The sequence below is a fragment of the Vicugna pacos genome, unplaced genomic scaffold (genome assembly GCF_048564905.1).
Source record: "Vicugna pacos unplaced genomic scaffold, VicPac4 scaffold_20, whole genome shotgun sequence".
NCBI classification, from domain to species: domain Eukaryota; kingdom Metazoa; phylum Chordata; class Mammalia; order Artiodactyla; family Camelidae; genus Vicugna; species Vicugna pacos.
Window position 1 is genome coordinate 30727859 of NW_027328741.1, and position 19915 is coordinate 30747773.

The 19915-nt window shown below is 33.9% G+C and overlaps 1 long non-coding RNA gene across 6 annotated transcripts in view; it reads left to right on the forward strand.

Annotated features, from left to right (window-relative positions):
* The window catches only part of LOC140694195 (uncharacterized), a 30082-nt gene that overhangs the window by 5162 nt on the left and 5005 nt on the right, over window positions 1–19915 (forward strand). For 3 of the 6 annotated variants that reach the window (XR_012069939.1, XR_012069942.1, XR_012069941.1), the window contains exons 4-5: window positions 8609–8771; window positions 9319–9438. This is a non-coding gene — a long non-coding RNA (uncharacterized lncRNA). The remainder of the gene's footprint in view (window positions 1–8608; window positions 8772–9318; window positions 9439–19915) is intronic. The other 3 variants (XR_012069938.1, XR_012069943.1, XR_012069940.1) reach the window with 2 other exon arrangements.

Here is a 19915-nt window from a genome sequence, read left to right on the forward strand (position 1 = left end):
TCTTCTTCTCTAAGTTTTCCTGTAGGAGTTTTAAAGTATGAGGTCTTACATTTCAGTCATTAGTCCATTTTAAATTATATTTGTGAGTGGTGGAAAGTAGGTGTCCAATTTCATTTTTCTGCTTGTGGATTTCCAATCTTCCCAGCAACATTTGTTGAAGATGCTGGAGTTTCCTCATTCAAAATAGCATTAAAACCAATAAAATACTTAAGAATAAACTTAACTATGGAAGTGAAAAATTTGTACTTTGAAAACTATAAGATTTCTATGGAAAAAATTGAAGAAGACAAAACAAGTGGAAAGATACACTGGACCAGAAGTATGGCTAATGGAACAGAAGAATTAATGTTAAAATGTCCATAATACCCAAAGCCATTTACAGTTTCAGTGCAATTTCTATCAATATTCCAACAGCATTTTTTACACATGGAGGGAAATCAATCTTAAAAATGTTTTATGTGACTACCAGAGATCCAGACACCAGAGCAATCCTGGGAAAGAACAAATTGGGAGTCATCACACTTCCTGATTTAGAACTAAATCACAATGTTACAGTATGAGACACAATGATATTGGTATTAAAATACACACATGGTTTAAATTAACAGTATAGAGGACCCAGTAGTAAACCCCTGTATATTAGGTCAACTACTATTTGAGACGGAAGTAAAACACGTTCAGTGGGCAAAGGATAGTCTCTTTGAAATATGGTGCTGGGACTCGTGGATACTACTTTAAATTTTTGATAGAAACTCCATACTGCTTTTCCTAGTGTCTGTGGTTATTTACATTTTTACCAACAACACACAAGGATTTTCTTCACATCCCTTCCAATCATTGTACTCACTTGTCTTTTTTCACTTTCGCCATTGTAACAGTTGTGATATGGTTTCGTGGTCTTGATTTGCATTTCCCTGATGATTAATGACAACCTTTTCGTGTTGCACATTTGTATGTTTTCTTAGGAAAAATGTCTATTCAGATCTTTTATTCATTTTTAATTAGATTTATTTTTTTGGCTGCTAAGTTGTATGATGTATTTATATACTTCAGTAAATACCATTTATCAAAAGATGGTTTGCTAATAGATTCTCCCATTCCATATGATGCCTTTTAATTTTTTCAAATTCTTTTCTATGCAGAAGTTTTTACATTGACTTAGTCCCGCTTGTTTCTTTTTGCTTTTGCTTTGTTTGCCTGTACTTTGGAGTCATATCCAAATAATCATTATTTACAAGATCAAGGTCGAGGGGATTTTACTCTATGATTTTTTTTTAAGGTGTTTTATGATTTCAAGTCACAATTTGACTATTTTATTGTGAGATATTTTTTGTGAGTAGTGTAAGATGGGGTCCAATTTAATTCTTTTATATTCATTCGACTGTACCAGTTTACATTTTGACCAAAAAATTAAACAAGTTTTACCTTTTCTTCATATTCTTGCAAACATTTTTTTTCTTTTTTATAATGGCTATTCTAACAGGTGTGATGGGATGTGTCATTGTGATTTTGATTTGCATTTCCCTGATGATTAGTGATGTTGAGCATTTATTCATGTACCTATTGGCCATCTATATGTCTTTTTGAAAAAAAATCTACTCAAGTCCTTTAACCTATTTTTAATGTTTTATTTGATTGCTATTATTTTATGACTTACTTATATATTTTATAAAAAAATGTTTTTTGATTAACAAATGGAAAAAAATTGCCTGTATGTTATTTTATTCTGTAGTTGCTTTTTAGTTTGCTGATTATTTGTTTTGCTGTGGAGGTTTTTTTTGTTTTTTTGTTTTGTTTTGTTTTGTTTGTTTTGTTTTGTTTTGTTTTTGTTTTTTAAATTTCTGTAGTTCCACTTGTTTGTTTTTGCTTTTGTTACTTGAAACTTTGGTGTCATATCCAAAAAATATTTGCCAAAACCATAGCAAGGAGCTTTATGTTTACATTTTCTTCAAGTAGTTTTACAGTTTTTGGTCTTAAATTTAAGCCTTCAGTCCGTTTTGAGTTAATTTCTGTGAGTGCTGCAAGAAAGGGGTCCAATTGTATTCATCTGTAGGTCATTATCCAGTTTTTTCCTGCACAATTTATTGAAGAGTCTATAGTTTTCCCTTTACATCTTCTTGGTTCCCGTGTGAAGTACTTGTTGGCACTATATAAGTGGGTTTGTTTCTGAGCACTTGATTGCTTCATTGGACTTGGTCTCTATTTTTTACTGTTACCTACCATTTTTGATTACTATAGTTTTGTAATAAAGTTTGAAATTAGGAATTGTGATATCTATAGATTAATTCTTTGACCAGGTTGATTTGGTTATTAGGGGTGTCTTGTGGTTCCATACAAGTTTTAGGCTTGTTTTCTGTATTTCTGTGTAAATGTCATTTGAATTTGGATAGGGATTGCATTGAATCTATAGACAGCTTTGGGTGACACAGACATTCTTACAGTTTTAATACTTCTAATTCATAACCATGAAAATTGTTTCCATTTATCTTTTTTTCAGTTGTTTTTTTTTTTTAATCAGTGTTTTGTCATTTTCAGTGTAAGGATATTTTACATACTTGGTTTAATTTATTCCTAATTTTTTATGTCATTTTAAATATGAATGCTTTTTAAATTTATTTTTCAAATTGTTTGTTGTTGGTATATAGAAACACATTGCTGTTCACATGTTGAAAATTGTATCTTGCAACTTGACTGAATTTGTCTATTGTTTGTAATAGGTTTTTGATGGAATCATTAGGATTTTCTATATATAAGATCATATTAAATGCAAACAAATAGTTTTGCTTAATCCTTTTCAATTTTGATTACTTTTATGTATTTATCTTGACTAATTGCTCTGGCCAGGACTTCCAGTATTATGTGGTAAATGAGTGGTGATTGCACAAAATTATTTTGTTTATATTTTTGTCAGAAAACACTTCACCATTGAGTATGATGTTTACTGTGAACTTGTCCAGTATGACATTTATTATGTTTAATTACTTACTTTGTATAGCAATTTGTTGAGGTTTTGTTTGTTTGTTTGTTTGTTTATGGAAGGCTGTTTAATTTTTTCACATGTTTTTCTGCATCTATTGAGATTACCATATGATTTTTGTATTTCATTCATTAATGTGATGCATCACATGTTTGATTTACATAGGTTGAATTGTCCTTGGATTCAGGGATAAATTCCGCTTGACATGGTATATGATCTTTTCAATATACCGTTGAATTTGATTTGCTTATATGTCATTGAGAAATCTTGCATCTATATTTATCAGTAATACTTGCTAGTTTTTTTATTTTTCCTCCTTGTAGTGTTCTTTTCTGCCTTTGGTATCAGGGTAATGTTGGACTCATCAAATGAGTTTGCAAATATGCCTCCTCTTCATGTTTTTAAAAAGTTTGAGATGATTGTATTAATTCTATTTAAATGTTTGGTTGAATATCCCAAAGAAACTGTCTGGTCTTAGCCTCTTTTTATGTTTATTTTATTTTTTATTTTTTTTACTGATACAATCTTTTCATTCATCATTGGTTTATTCAGATTTTCTGTTTTGTTTATTAGTCAGTTTTGGTAGTTTTTATATTTCTTTGAGTTTATTTTTCCCAGCATAACCGAGTTGTTTGTGTGTATTTGTTGATAGTCACCTCGTATAAGCTGTTGTATTTCTGCTGCATCAGTTATAATATCGCCTCTCATTTCTGATTCATTTGCATATTGTTTTACCCTTTGTTAGTATAGCTCAGTTTGTCAATTTTACCATTTCAAAAACAAACTCTAGCATTGATGTTTTCTAATATTTACAGTCTTTGTTTATTCTCTCACATTTGTTATTTCATTTCTTTGCTACTTGTGAACTTAGTAGGATTTTGTTTTTTGCTCTAGTCCCTTGAGAAGTAAAGTTGTTTATTTGCAATTCTTTCTTCTTGTCATACTAATTTGTTGTAATAAACTCATAACTATTTTCATGGTATCTTGTAAGTTTTAGTAAGTTGTGTTTCCATTATCTTTTGTTTCAAGATTTTCTTTTAATTTCAAGAAAATTATTGTAAAACTGTTATAAATTACCCACCCCCGGTTTTATTGAGATATAATATGGTGCTGTTTAAGATTCAAATGCATATTATAATGATTTGACTTGATATATTGTGAAATGATTATCACATAAGATTAGTTAACATACATCATTTTAATATAGATGCAGAAAACAAAGGAAACAAAATATATTTTCCTGTAATGAGAACACTTAAGGTCTACTTGCTTAACAGCTTTCAAATATACCACAGAGCAATGTTAACTGTATTCATCATGTTGTACATAACATTTCAATACTTGTTTATCCCATAACTGGACGTTGGTATGTTTGGACTTCCTACATCAAATTCTCCCTCTTCCCACTGCCCACCTTTGGTAACCAAAAATGTGATATTTTACTTTTTGTTTATTTTTTTCACATATAAATCAGGACATACAGTATTTGTCTTGCTCTGCCTGACTTCTCTTACTTAGCATGATGCCCTCAACGTCCATCCATATTGTCACCAATGGCAGAATTTCCTTCTTTATATTGCTGAATAATGCTCCATTGTCTAAATATAGCACAACTTTTATATGCAAGCATTTGTTGATAGGCAGGTCATTATCATCTCTTGCCTATTATAAATAATGTTGCTGTGAACATGGGTGCAGATGTCTCTTCAACAAAATGTTTTCAATTATTTTATATACATTTCCCATATGTAGAAATTTTGGGTCATATGGTAGTCCTGTTAAATGTTGAGGAACCTCTCTAGTGTTTTTCATAGAGGCCAAACCAACTCATAAGCCAACCAAAAGTACACAAACAGTCCCTTTTCTCCATACCTTTGCTAGCATTTAATAGTAAGCCTCTTGTCTTTTTGATAAATTCATCCTAATAATCCTGAGTCGATATCTCCTTGGGTGTTTGATTTTAGTTTCCCTAATGTTTTGTGATGTTGAGCACATTTTCATGTATTTGTTGGAAATTCATGTATTTTGTTTGAAAAAATGTATTTTTAGGTGTTTTGCACAGCTTTTAAGTGGGTTATTTGTTTTGATGCTTTTTAGTTGTGTGATATGTATTTTGGATATCAACACCTTATTAGTTATAAGGTTTTTAGATTTTTTTTTCCCATTATATAGGCTGTCTTTTCATTTTGTTGATTGTCTCATGTAGGAGATTTTTAGTTTGATGTAGTTTCATTTGTTATATTTTTAATTGTTGTTTATGCTTAAAGTATCATCAAAAATAATTTTTAAGACCTGTGTTAAAAAGATTTTTACTGTTTTCTTCTAGGAATTTTATGACTTCCAGTCTTATATTTGACTTTCTTTCCTTTATATTTAATTTTCAGAGTGGTGTTAGATAGAGGTCTAATTTTATTCTTTGGCATGTGAATATAAAATTCTCCAAGCCCAGTTATTGACAAGACTGTCTTTGCTCCACTGAGTCTTCCTGACCACCTTGTCAAATACTGGTTGACTTTACATGCATGGGATTGTATTTAGACTCTCATTTCTATTCCATTGTTTTTATGGCAGTACCATGCTATTTTGATTATTATAGCTTTATATTATAGTTTGATATAGAGTGCAATATCTCCAACATTGTATGTACAAGGTCTTTTGTGTTTCCTTATACATTTTTGTATTGTTTTTTTTTTTCCTACTTTAAAAAATGCCACTGGATTTTGATAGGAATTAAATCAACATATGGCTTTGTGTAGGATGGGCATTTTAACAATATAATTCTTCCAATTCATGGGCAAGGGATAACTTTACACTTGTCTGTATTTTTTAGTTTATTTCATAGAGTGATATTTTATCTCCTTGGATGAATTTAGTCCTCAGGTAATTTTCAGTGTATAGAGATATGACTGATTTTTGCATTTAAAATTTTTATTCTGCAACTTTACTGATTATGCTGATTAGTTCTAACAGGATTTTGGTGAAGTTTTTAGGACTTTCTATAGATAAAATCATGTTATCTTAAACTAGAGATATTTGCACTTCTTATTTTCCAGTTTTGATGACTTTCCTGTCTCCTCCTTACCTGACTGCTCCAGCTAGGACTTTCATTACTTTTCTGAGTGAGCGGTGGGGGTGGGCTCCTTTGCCTTGTTCCTGACATTAGGGGAAAGTTTCGGACTTCCACTACTGAGTATGTTTTGAACCGTGGCCTTGAGTTACATTCATTTTATACCTAGGCTGTTTGGTGTTTTCCTGTGTCTATTGATCATTATATTTTTTCTTTTGTTCTATTAATGAGATGGCATCACATTTATTTGATTTGCTAGTATTTTTTAAAATCTACATTCATCTGGGTTATTGGCCTAAATTTTCTTCTCTGGCAGTTTGAAAGCAATGCTAGCCTTGTAAAATGAATTTGGGAATTTTCCTTCCTTGTCTATTTTTTAAAAGACTTGAGGATTGGCATTAAATCATTACATATTTGGTAAAATTTACCAGTGAAACCATCTGATCTTGAGCTTTCCTTCATTTGAAGAGTTTTGATTACAGATTTATTCTCCACAGTGGTAAATGGTTCATTTAGATTTTCTATTTCTTCTTGATTCCCTCTTGCTAGATATGTTTCTAAGAATTTTTTTTTTCCATTTATCTAGGTTGTCTAGTTTATCTGCATGTAGTTGTTCATAGTAACTTATTATCCTTCTTATTTCTGTGGTAGAGATGCAATGTCTTCTCTATCATTTATAATTTGTTGATTTTGTTCCTCTCTCCTTTTCCTTGTGTAGTGTAGCAAAAAGTTCAAAATTTTGTTTATTTATTTAATGAACTAGCTCTTAATATTGCTAAATTTTACTGTTGTTTTGTCTATCACATTGATTTCTGCTGTAATCTTTATTATGTCCTTCCTTCTGCTAACTTTGGCTCAGTTTGGTCTTTTTCCAGGTCCTTGAGGAGAAAAGTAAGATTGTTTATTTGAGCTCTTTCTTATTTCTTAAGTTAGGCATTTATTGTAATAGACCACCCTGTCGGAATTGGTTTTGCTATATCTCATGGGCTTTGGTATGCTTTGTTTCCATTTTAGTCTGTCTCAAGACACTTTGTTATTTCCTCTTAAATTTATTCTTTGATACATTAGTTGGTCAGGAGAGTGTTGATCAATTTCTATGTGTTCATTAGCTTTCCAGTTTTCTTCCTCCTACTGATTTCTAGTTTTATACTATGATCAGAGAAGACATTTGGTATAATTTCAGTCTTGAATTTGTTGAGATTTGATATATGACATAATATGTGGTCTCGTCTAGAAAAAAAATTTTGTACACTTGAGAAGAATGTATATTCAACTTTTGTTAGACAGAATATTTTATATATGACTGTTAGGACCATTTGATCTTCAGTGTTGTTCACATCAACAGATCCTGTATTGAACTATTGTCTGGATGATCTATCACTTGTGGAGAGTGGGGTGTTAAAGTTCTCAACAATTATCATAGTGTAGTTTATTCTGCCTTTTAGCTTGTTTTTGCTATACATATATTTAGTTGCTCTGATTTTGGATGCATAAATATTAATAATTGTTACATTTATTTGGATGGATTGACTCCTCTATCATTATATAATGACCTTCTTTGCCTTTTTTGACCTTTGTTAGATTAATGTATTTTTGACTGTTTTAGGTGTAACTCACCCCTTTTTTTCCTATTTGTTTGAAGTATCTTTTTCTGTCCCTTCACTCTCAGTCTATGTGTTTTTAAAGACAGAAAATAAATAAATAAATATTTACTTGAGCTACATCTTTAAAGAAATAGACCTAACAGATATATGCACAATATTCTGCCCAGTAGCAACAGAACGACGTTCTTCTCAAGCACACAAGAAACATTCTCTAGGTAGGTCCTTTATAAAGTCACAAAACAAGGCTCAGCAAATGTAAGAAGACTGAAATCATATCAAGTATCATTTCTGATAATAATGGTATAAACCAAAAATTAATGACAGAGGAAAATAAGAAAATTCACAAATGTGTGAAAATTAATGTGCATACTCCTTATAAACTATTGGGTTAAAGAAGATATCAGAAATGAAATAAAAAATATTGTGGGGTGATGTCACCAGGATGGCAATGTAGGTCATTACAGACTTTGCAATGTAGGTTATTACAGACTTTGCTCCCCCTCAGAAGAACAGCTTACAACTGTTCACAGGCAGGACAGCACTGAGAATACACTAGAACATGGGGTGAGGCTGAAGCATCCATGTGCACCATGTAGACAAAGACAGACCATAGTAGAAAGACATAGATGGACACACTTGGGCCCATAATCTGAGAGAATGCAGATACATTACAAGTTATTTTAAATAAAGACAAGCGCAGAACTTTTTGTTTCAGATTTTCTACAGTACTGAGAAAAAACAGAATCCACAATGACACTTCTGTGCAAAGTTGAGAAAGTTACTTTTGAGACTGTTAAAAAAAAAAAAGAAATAATCTATAGACATAATATATGTTCCATAACTGTGTTTACTTGATTTACCTCATTAAATGGAAAATATTTTGTTAAAAAGAAGACATACATCAACCAGACTTATTTTGATTTTCTTCCTATTAATCGTGATTTACCATTTATATTACAGGACTCATGAAGTAGTGACATATTCAGTGAAACCTACATATGGGATGTTCCATTTATGATACACATGTTGAGAAACTTGAGCTTTGGATGTCACTGAACTCTTCAGCATGGAGTACTAATTACTAATTAAACTACTCTTATGGAGTAAATTCATAAGTTCCTTGGTAAGTAACCAATTACATGGGACAGAAGCCATTGTTGAGGAAGTGACATTACTTAAAACCCTACATAGTAGAGGCAGGATGTGTGAGGATAAGTGTATCCTGAGGGGTAGGGGCAGGGTAGATAGGGAGGGAATGAGGTTTCCAGAGGGTTGAGTTGGATACTGGAGAATCAGTGAATAAACAAAGAGTAGTAAATCTGAGTAATTTCAGAGAGGCTTCCACAGAGGTGGAGAGTGAAATACACATGTGTTAATCAGGGCCTCCTGGGTTTCAGGATTGGGGGAATTGAGTAAGACTCTAAGTAGCATGGACTCATTAACATATAAAATTCAATGAATTTATTTACTTGTATGTAAATTAAGAGAATTCATATTTTCTATATGAGCAGCCGCATGTAAAGCCATATTAGTTCTGAATCTGGGAGAGGAGAAATGGTCTCTGTTTCTCTTAGAGCACAGTGCCAGGTGATGGTTAGGGGATTTGTGGCAGGTGAGCCTGGGTATTGTGGAAAACTATAAAATGTCTTGGCTTCTTTCTCCTTTTTCAGTTGTGTCTTAGTGCTTGAACTTTTTGTAAATGAAAATCCAGAGACTGATGGAGGTTAGCTGTGATCCTGACAGTTCAATCACAGAGAAGCAGGTCCTTCCTCTTTCTCTGTTGCCAGTAGGTAAGCAGGCTTCTCCACAGGCCTGAATCTTCTCTATAAAACCAAGAAGTAATAAAAGATTTAAGGGGCTCTGGTTATGTTTCCCTAGGTCCCTGAGTTGTTTTGTGGCCCAGAAGATGAATATTCTCCTTCCCAGTATTTGTGCTGTTGAAAGTCTTCACATTACACCAATATGAGAGCGGCTGTCTTTGTCTCAGTCCCTTCGGCACAGGGGAAAGATGCCTCACTCATGGCTGATTGGCTTCTGATGTGCATTAGTCATATAGTGGACACAGTGGAGGGAGACTGAAGAAGCAGAGGCTCACTCTCTAGTTGTGCTGGCGTATGTGTCAGAATGAGGTCAGCTGAACACAGCACAGGTGCAGGAGGCACAGGGGACAACAGCAGGGCTCCTGTGAGTGTGGAGCATGGAGGATAGTGAGGGGTCAGCGATCTGACCTGAATTCAGTGTCATAGTTTTGATTAGTAACTGCATCCTCTGAAAATGGCTGCCAATTTTAAATAACATAATTATCTTCCCTCTTGTACAAATCCATCCAGTTTTCATTTTGTAAGGAAACTTCGTTCACATTTAAACACTGGAAAACAATGTATAAATTTTATTTTTTCCTTAAATATGGCTGTATGTTGATGAGAGAAACTGCAGTAGATAGAGCAGCACATAGGATCTTGTGGAAATCTTTGAAGGACTGAAATACCTGAACCTTATTGGAAGATTCTGTTACTGTCAGACCAGTGAGAGTGAGTGCGACCCTGAAGAAGCAATGCTGTATGACCATCAAAGCTGAGAGGTAGAAAGAAGACAGAAAGAAATGGGAGAACTCAGGTCACTGGAGGGCCAGATTAGGGCCATCTTTCAGTGTAGAAATCCCTGGAGCGACAGGCTTGTGATGCTGACTTTGTCCACACGTCTGGTAATGGACATCTGATGTGTGTAGTTATTAGAGAATCTGCACCTGCTAACCCCAAGATCTGCATGAATCCTGTTCAGTCATGTGCAGGGCTGGGCATCTGAATTCTCTGTGATTGAAGTGAGTAATAGACATTGACAATTAATTCACTGATTTCTATACAGAACACTTTAAACATGACCTCAGTTTGAAAATCAATACTCCTAAGCACTTAGGAAAATGTTTCACATGAGAGGTGTTCTGTTCCATGTAGAGGTATAATTTGCCATTAGTCACAGTTAATAAGTCATAAATAACAGACATCTGCCTTGTGATGAGTCTAGTTTTATCTAAAAGTCTTAGAGAGAAGAGGTGAGTTATGACTTCTCAAATTCAAATTTTATAATCAGCAGTTCTCTTGATTTTGCCTTTGACCCAGTGGTATTTGAGATTGTGTTATTTAGTTTCCTCGTATTTGTGGAGTTTTTTAATTTTGTGCTGTAATTGATTTCTAGTTTCATTTCATGGTGCAACAAAGATTCTTGGTATGATGTCAATCTTCCTCAATTTGTAAGGTCCCTTTTGTGACATAACATGTGATCTATCCTGGAGAATGTTTTGTTTTCACTTGAAAAGAGTGTGAATTATTCTGCAACTGGATGAAAAGTTCTGTGTATGTCTGTTAGGTCCATTTGTCTAAAGTGTTGTTTAGGTCCACTGGTTGTTTATTGATTTCTGTCTCAATATTCTATCCACTGTTGATAATCAGATATAGAAATGCTTACTATTGTATTGCATTAAATTTCTCCTTTCAGATCTGTCAATGTTTGCTTTACATATTAAGATGATCTGATATTAGATGTGTATAAATAATTGTAATTGTTATAACTTCCTAGTGAATTGACATGTTTATAATTACATAATACATTTTTTGTCCCATTTTTGGCTAAACATCACATTTGTCTGGGACAAGTATAATAGCCACTCCTGCTTTGTTTCGGTCAGCTTTTCATGGAATATCTTTTACCATCACTTTACTTTCAGCCTATGTGTGTCCTTAAATCTAAGATGAATTCTTGTAGACAGCATATAGGTGGAGCTTGGCTTTTTAATCCATTCAGCCACTATGTATCTTTTTATTAGGGAGTTTAGCCCATTTACAGCTAAAATAATGTTTGATCAAGAATGACTTACTGTTGTCATTTTTGAACTGTTTTCTGTTTGTCTTGCAGTTTTTCTCTCATTTTCTTTTCATGTCTTTTGTGTTCCATTGTTTTTGGTATTAATAAGTTTTTATTTCTTTTCTCTTTTTTTGTTCTCTACCACAGGTATATTCTTTGTGGTTACCGAGGGGCTTGTTTGCAATACCTGTTAGTTATAACAGCCTATTTTAAGTTGACAGCAACTTAATTTCACTTGCACATAAGACGCCTCTATCTCTCCATTCATATTATATGCTACTGATATCACAGTTTACATACGTCTACTTCTATTATGTATCTGGCAATCTAATTTAGTTATAGTTATTTTAAATCTTTCATCTTTTAACTTTTATAGTAGTATTAGTAGCAATTTGTTGCCACCATTATAGTAATAGAGTATTCTGTTATTCTGTATATATTTAACTTTACCATTAAGATTCAATTTGTCTTCTGCTCTTGAGTTGCTGTTTAGTATCCTTTTCTTCCAACTTGAAGACCTCCCTCTAACATTGCTTTTAAGAAAGTTCTTGCTAAATTCCTTTTGGTATGGTTGTCTGAGAAATTCTTTCTCTGTCTCTCTCTTTTTCTTTTTTTTTTTTCTTTTGTGGACAGGTGTAGCAATCTTAGTTGGCAGTTTTTCTTTACCTTGCAATATTTTGGCTTATGTTATCCCAGTCTTTTCAGGCCTCCAAAATTTCTCCTGAAAATATCAAGTGGTAGTTTTATGGGAATTACCCTGTATTTATATAACAAGTTGATTTTCTCTTGCTGCTTTCAACAGTCTCTATTTGTCTTGAAATTCTGACAATTTGATTATAGTGTGTCTTGATGTGATTCACTTTGAATTCTCTTACTTGATGTCCTTTGGGGTTTCTGGACCTGGATGTCTGCTTTATTCCCCAGGTTTGGAACAAAATTCAGATATGATTTATTTCTATATTTTTTCTGCTTCTTTCTCTCTTCCTCTTGGTCCTCCAATGTTCTGTCTTTGGACTGAATAATGTAACATAATTCCTTTAAACTATTTTCACATGATTTTATTCTCCCCCCCCTTTTTTTTTTCATACTTTACTCTTCTGACCTCAGAAAGAATCTTTAGGAACACTATTTTGAATTTTCTGTTGGGTATATCGCTTATCTCCATATCATACAGTCATTGTTCTTGGAGTGTATCTTTGTTTTCATTTTGTTTTGTTTTTTTCTTAGGATATATTCATTGTTTCTTCATTTTTCTTGACTCCATGTTAGTTTATTTGCCTTAGACCAAATAGCCTCCTCTCCCAATCTTCGGAGTCTTGCCTTATGTCAGAAATGTTTGGCACAAGTCAGCCCAGCCAGAGTTTCTAGGTACCTCTCAAACCTTGTTCTTACTCATAGTGCCTTTTTTAGGTGCCCCCAGGAGACTGAGGTACTGTCAGTGCCCCAAGAGAGGCAAATTAGAAGCCAGCCCTCAGGCAGCAACTGGACAAGCTGGGGCACTGCATGTGTAGCCTGACACTGTCTGTAGAGAAGCTAGGAGCTGATCTCTATTGCTGGAGCAATTCGGGGTAAGGGGAGTTGTGGGAAAGCCTGCAGGGCCATGAGGAACTGCCACTTTGTTCTCTGCAGACTCCAGAAGACTAATGAGTGCTGGGCTCCATTTGCTCTAAGTGTCATACAAGCTAGAGGACAAAGAGTCAGGCAGTAGCTGGAAAAGTCTGGGTGCTGGATGTGCAGTCAGACTCCTTCCAGGGAGAAGCTGGGCCCTGGTAGTTTTTGCTGGGGCAAGTGAGGGGCAGAAGCTGCAGAGATTACCCCCCTGCCAGCTCAAGCTCCCAGAGGGCCCTGCCAGCTTCCAAAGAGAGGAGTGAGTTAGAACGTAGACTTTAGACAGCAGCTGGGAAGGTCAGTACATGAGATAGATGTGCAGTCTAGCTCCTTCCAGAGAGAAGCTGGAAGTTGATTTTTATTTCCAGCTCAGTCTACACTAAGCCATAAGGAATATCTGCTGGAAGAAAAACATCTTGAAAACTGAAAACATTCACGGTTTCACCAGAGGAGAAAGATCACTCTGATTCCAAGACAAGATAGTGAGACTCTTTTGTTGCCAGTGCAGAGAGAACTGAGAGCAAAGACAGAGTGAAGAATGCTCAGTGTTTTCAACTAGAAAGGAACTAGATGACTCCACAGTTGATTGAACTATTTTTTTTTGTCAAAAACAATCCAATAAATGTTAGCTCCACCAGAACAATCTAAGTTCTATGTAGAAAAGGGAAATGTCTGCTCTTTCTACGATGTTATTTTAATTTGCACAGCTTAATGCTTAGAGTATTACACTTACTTAGTAAATCTTTAATTCACTTACTCATTCATGCAAGAAATAATCACTGACTTTCCAGCACTGTTTTGTGTCTTAGAGATTGGATACAAGAAAGAACTGTGTACAAGAATTATGATCAGGAAGGCACCAGTGTAGTGATGGACAAACTAGATGTAAACATCTTCAGACAGCTGTCATTGCTTTGACCAGACATGAATCGGGGCTGATTGAGGTCTGAGGTATGTGGAAGCTTGTCTGGATACTTAAGTAAAGAAGTCATTGTTGACAGACTCACTGAGACCAGATGGCTGAAGTTTTCTAGCACCACATCTCTGAAGAATTTTCTCTGGGATGAATCCACCAAGGCCTGTAATTCTTGATGGACATCCACACTACTTCCTTCAGGTCACTACTTTGTAAAAGTTCACAGATGCTCGGGTTCTGATGGGGCTTCCCTGACCAGTTCTGTGTGCAGAGATTTGACATGATGGTGCTGGGCAAGGGGACTTTGTGTACAGTTGGCTCAGACCTTGTTTGCTGTTTCTGTGCTGACTTATTTATATCCTTCAGATACAATCAGGAATATATAGACACTGGAAAACAACAAATGTTTATTGACAAAATTATCACCTGAGGTATAGTGTGAAATACCCTGGACATGCTCAAATAAAGTCATGACTCTTTATTGGTTATTATAAATTTTGAGAACACGTAACAAAGCTGTAATTTTCACCAATTTTAAGTGCATAAGGCAGACAGTGTCAACAAACTGCTGATTCTTAACCATAACTGTGGATAGATTAGCCTGATACAAATGTCAAGTTTCTCATCTGTGAAATGACTCAACAATTATTTAGGAATTTTAAGAATTCCAGTGAGTTGATATGTAAAGTGCCTTTTATATAGCAAATGCTCAATAAATTGAGGTTATAAATCTGTTATTACTAAAATGACAGACAGCCTTCCAGCAATGCTCAGAATACTGCAGGACTAAACAGGATTCACGGTGAATTCAGGGTCTGCAGTTGTAACCTCTCTCATCTCTGTACAACTCAGATGTTCATTAAAAGGCATAGGACATACAATTCAGAAGCACAAGCCAGAGGCCCATGAGACTTATGTACTGAACGGTGGCCCCAGCATAACCCCTCTCCATTTTCTCTGTGGTCTCCAAACATTAGTTACTATTGTCTGCTTTGTATCTTCATTCGGTCTATCTGTGAAAAGGTAATAGAAGCCTCTCGACTTAATCTAACTGAAGCTGGTCTCTCCAGTTCTTCAATAATTTCCACAGGTCCCTAAATTGTATTTCATATGCTATTCTCTTATGTTTATGCATTTTGTAATTGAAATATAGTCAGTTTACAATTTTGTGTAATTTGTGCTGTTCAGCATAATATTTCAGTCATATATATACATATACATATATATTTTTGTCTTCATATTCTTTTTCATTATAGGTCACTGAAAGATATTGAATAGTTCCCTGTGCTTTACAGTATGAACTTGTTATTTGTTTTATATATAGTATTTAGTATATGCAAATTTCAAACTCCCAATTTATCCTTTACCACTCCCTTTCATCCCTGGGAACCATAAGTTTGTTTTCAATGTCTGTCAGTCTGTTTCTGTTTTGCAGGTGAGTTCATTTGTGTCTTTTTTTTTTTTGTAGATTCCACTTATAAATGTAGAAATTTTCTATTTCTGGCTTACTTCACTTATAATGATGATCTCCAGGTCATCCACGTTGCTGCAAGTGATATTATATATATACACTATATATATACAAGTACATATATATATGTAGTAGAGTAGGATTCCATTGTAAAAATTTACCACAATTTTTTATCCAGTCATCTATCAATGGACATTTATGTTGTTTCTATGTCTTGGCTGTTGTAAATAGTGCTGCTGTGAACATTGGGGTGCATGTGTCTTTTTGAATTATATTTTTCTCTAGATATGTGCCCAGAAGTAGGATTGCTGGATCACATGTTAACTAGTAATTTTTAAATTAACTTCCATATTGTCCTTTAAAGTGGCTGCACCAATTGACATTCCCACCAACAGTGTAGGAGGGTGCCCTTTTCACCACATACTCTGCAGCATTTATCATTTGTGGACTTTTTAATGATGGCCATTTGACTGGTAATAGGTGAAACCTCATAGTATTTTTGATTTGCATTTCCCTAATAATTAGTGATACTGAGCATTTTTTCATGTGCCTGTTAGCCATCTGTATGTCTTCCTTGGAGAAATGTCTATTTAGAAGAAATGCCTGTCTTCTCCCCATTTTTAAAAATATATTTTTATTTAAGTATAGTCAGTTTACAATGTTGTGTCAATTTCTGGTGTACATCACAATACTTCAATCATATAGGAACAACATATCTTCATTTTGATATTATTTTTAACTATAAGTTACTACAATATATGAATAGAGTTTTCTGTGCTATACAGTATAAACTTGTTTATCTATTTTATGCATAGTAATTAGTATCTGCAAATCTCAAACTCTAATTTATCCTTTTCCACATCCTTAACCACTTGGTAACCATAAGTTTGTTTACTATGTCTGTGAGTTTGTTTTGGTGTTGTAAATAAGTCTGTTTTGGTTTTGTAAATAAGTTTGCCTTTTTTTCTGATTCCACATTTAAGTGATATCATATGGAATTTTTCTTTCTTTCTGATTTACTTCACTTAGAATGGCATTTCCCAGGTTTATCCAAGTTGCTGCAAATTGCATTATTGTATTCTTTTTTATGACTGAGTAGTATTCTATTGTATAAATACACCACAACTTCTTACCAGTTATCTGTTAGTGGACATGTAGGTTGTTTCAATGTCTTGTCTATTGTAAATAGTGCTGCTATGAAAATTGGGGTGCATGTATCTTTTTGAATTAAGATTCCCTCTGGACATAAGCCCAGGAATGGGATTGCTGGATAAGATGGTAAGTGTATTTTTAGTCTTTTGAGGACTCTTCATACTGTTTTCCACAATGGCTGCACCAAACCACATTCCCATCAATGATATAGAGGATTCCTTTTCCTCCAAATCCTCTCCAGAATTTACTCTTTGTGGACTTTTGAATGATGACCATTCAGACTGTTGTCATGTGATACCTCACTGTACTTTCGACCTGCATTTCTCTGATTATTACTGATATTGAGCATTTTTTCATGTGCATTTTGGCCATTTGTATGTCTTTATTGGAGAATTGCTTGCTTAGGTCTTCTGCCCATTTTTTAATTGGTTATGTTTTTTTCTTATGAAGTTGTATGAGCTGCTTAAATATTCTGGAGATTAAGCCCTTGTCAAATTCATCTTTTACAAATATTTTCTCCCATTCTGTAGGTTGTCTCTTTGTTTTGTTTATGGTTTACTTTGTTGTGACAAAACTTATAAGTTTAATTAGATAGGTCCCATTTGTTTATTTTTGCTTCTATTTCTATTGCTTGGGTAGAATATCCAGGAGAACATTACTGAGATTTATGTGGGATAATGTTTTGCCTATGATTTCTTCTAAGAGGTTTATAGTATCTTGTCTTATGTTTAAAGTTATAAGTCTTTTTGAATTTATTTTTGTGTATGGTATGAGGGAGTATTCTAACTTCATTGATTTACATGCAGCTGTCCAGTTTTCCCAATACCACTGGCAGAAGAGACTGTCTTTACTCCATTGTATGTTCTTGCCTCCTTTGTCAAAGATTAATTGACCAAAAGTTTGTGGAACTATTTCTGGGGTCTCTATGCTGTTCCATTGATCCATATGCCTGTTTTTGTTCCAGAACCATGCTGATATGATTAGTGTAGCTCTGTAGTATTGTCTGAAGCCTGGAAGGATTATTCCTCCAGGTTTGTTCTTTTTCTTCAGTAATGCTTAGGCAGCTCTGTGTCTATTTTGATTCCATATAAATTATAGTATGATGTGTTCTAGTTCTGTGAAAAATTTCCTGGGTAATTTGATAGGAATCACATTAAATCTGTAGATTGCTTTGGGTATATGGTCATTTTAACAATATTAATTTTTCCAATCCAAGAACATGGGATATCTTTCCATTTCTTTAAATCCTCTTTAATTTCCTTAGCATTTTGTAATTCTCCACATATAAGACTTTAACTTTCTTGGTCAGATTTATTCCTAAGTTTTGTTTCTTTTTTGATACAGTCTTAAAAGGAATTACTTCTTTACTTTCCTTTTCTGATATTTCATTGTTAGTGTAAAGACATGCCTCTGACTTATGGATGTTAATCTTGTATCCTGCTACCTTGCCAGTTTCTTTTATCAGCTCTAGTAGTCTTTGTGTGGAGCTTTTAGTGTTTTCTATATATAGTATTATGTCATCCATCTATAATGACAATTTTACCTCTTCTCTTCCAGTTTGGAACTGTTTTAGTTTTCTTGTCTAATTGCTATGGCTAGAACTTCCAATGCTATATTGAATAGAAGTGGTGAGACACGACATTCTTTTCTTGTTCCAGATTTTAGTGGGAGGGCTTTCAACTTTTCACCATTGAGTATTATACTGGCTGTAGTTTTGTCATAAGTAGCTTTTACTATGTTGAGATATGTTGCTCTACACCCAATTTGATAAGAGTTTTTATAATAAAAGGTTGTTGAATTTTATCAAATGCTGTTTCTGCATCTATTCAGATAAACATGTGATTTTTATCCTTTCTCTTGGTAATGTGGTGTACCACATGGATTCATTTATGTATCCTTTGTCCCTGGGATGAATCCAACTTGATCATGGTGTATGATCTTTTTTAAGTGTTGTTGGAATTTGCAACTTTTTATTGAGTATTTTTGTGTCTATATCCATCAAAGTCATTGGCCTATAGATTTCCTTTTTGTTAATGCCTTTGGCTTTGCTATCAGAGTAATGGTGGCTTCATAGAATGAACTTGGGAGTATACCTTCCTCTTTAATCTTTTGGAAGAGTTTGAGAAGAACTGGCATGAGCTCTTTGTATGTTTGATAGAATTCCTCAGTGACGCTATCTGGTCCTGAACTTTGGTTTGCAGGGAGTTTTTTAATTGTTGATGCTATTTCACTTCTACTGATTGGTCTGTTTGTATGATCTATTTCTTCTTGATGCAGTTTTGATGGATGTTTGATGGATGTATGTTTCTAGAAACTTCCATTTTTTCTAAATTGTCCAATTATTTGCCACATAGGTGTTCATAATATTCTCTTAGAATTGTTTGTATTTCTGTGGTGTTGGTTGTAATCTCACCATTCATTTCTTATTTTGTTTATTTGTGTGTGCTCTCTTTTCTTGGTGAGCTGGGCCAGAGGTTTGTCAATTTTTTTTAGTCTTTCATAAAACCTGCTCTTGCTTTGATTGATTTCTTCTATTGTTTCTTTAATCTATGTTTTATTTCTTTCCCCCCTGATCTTTAATATTTCTTTCCTTCTTGTACTTTGGGTTTTGTTTTTTCTTTTTTTTTTCTAATTATTTTAGGTGGTAGGTGAGGTTATTTATTTGAGTTTTGTTTTTTTGTTTGTTTGTTTGTCTGTTTGTTTAGGAAGATTTCTATCTCTTTGAACTTCCCTCTTAGGACTGCTATTGCGGCAAGATATAGATTTTGTCTGGTCGTATTTGTATTGTCATTTGTCTCAAGATATTTTTAAATTTCTTCTTTGATTCCGTTGTTGACACATTGCTTTTTTACTAGCATGCTGTTTATTCTCCGTGCTGTCATTTTTTCTCATTTGTTTTCCTGTGGTTGATTTATAGTTTCCTGCTATTGTGGTCAGAGAAGATGATTGGAATAATTTCTATCTTCTTAATTTGTTTGAGGTTACTTATGTGCCTGACTATGTGGTCTTTCCTAGGAAATGATCCAAGAGCACTTGAAAAAAAAAGTGTTTATTCTGTTTTGGAGGCATGAAATGTCCTACAGATATCAACCATTTCCAAATGTTCTAATGTATCATTTAGTATTTCCATTGCCTTATTGATTTTCTATCTGAAAGACCTGCCCAAAAATGTTGGTGTGGTGTTAAATTCTTCTACTATGACTGTATTCTTATTAACTTTTCCCTTCATGTCTGTTAGTATTTTATATATATATATTTA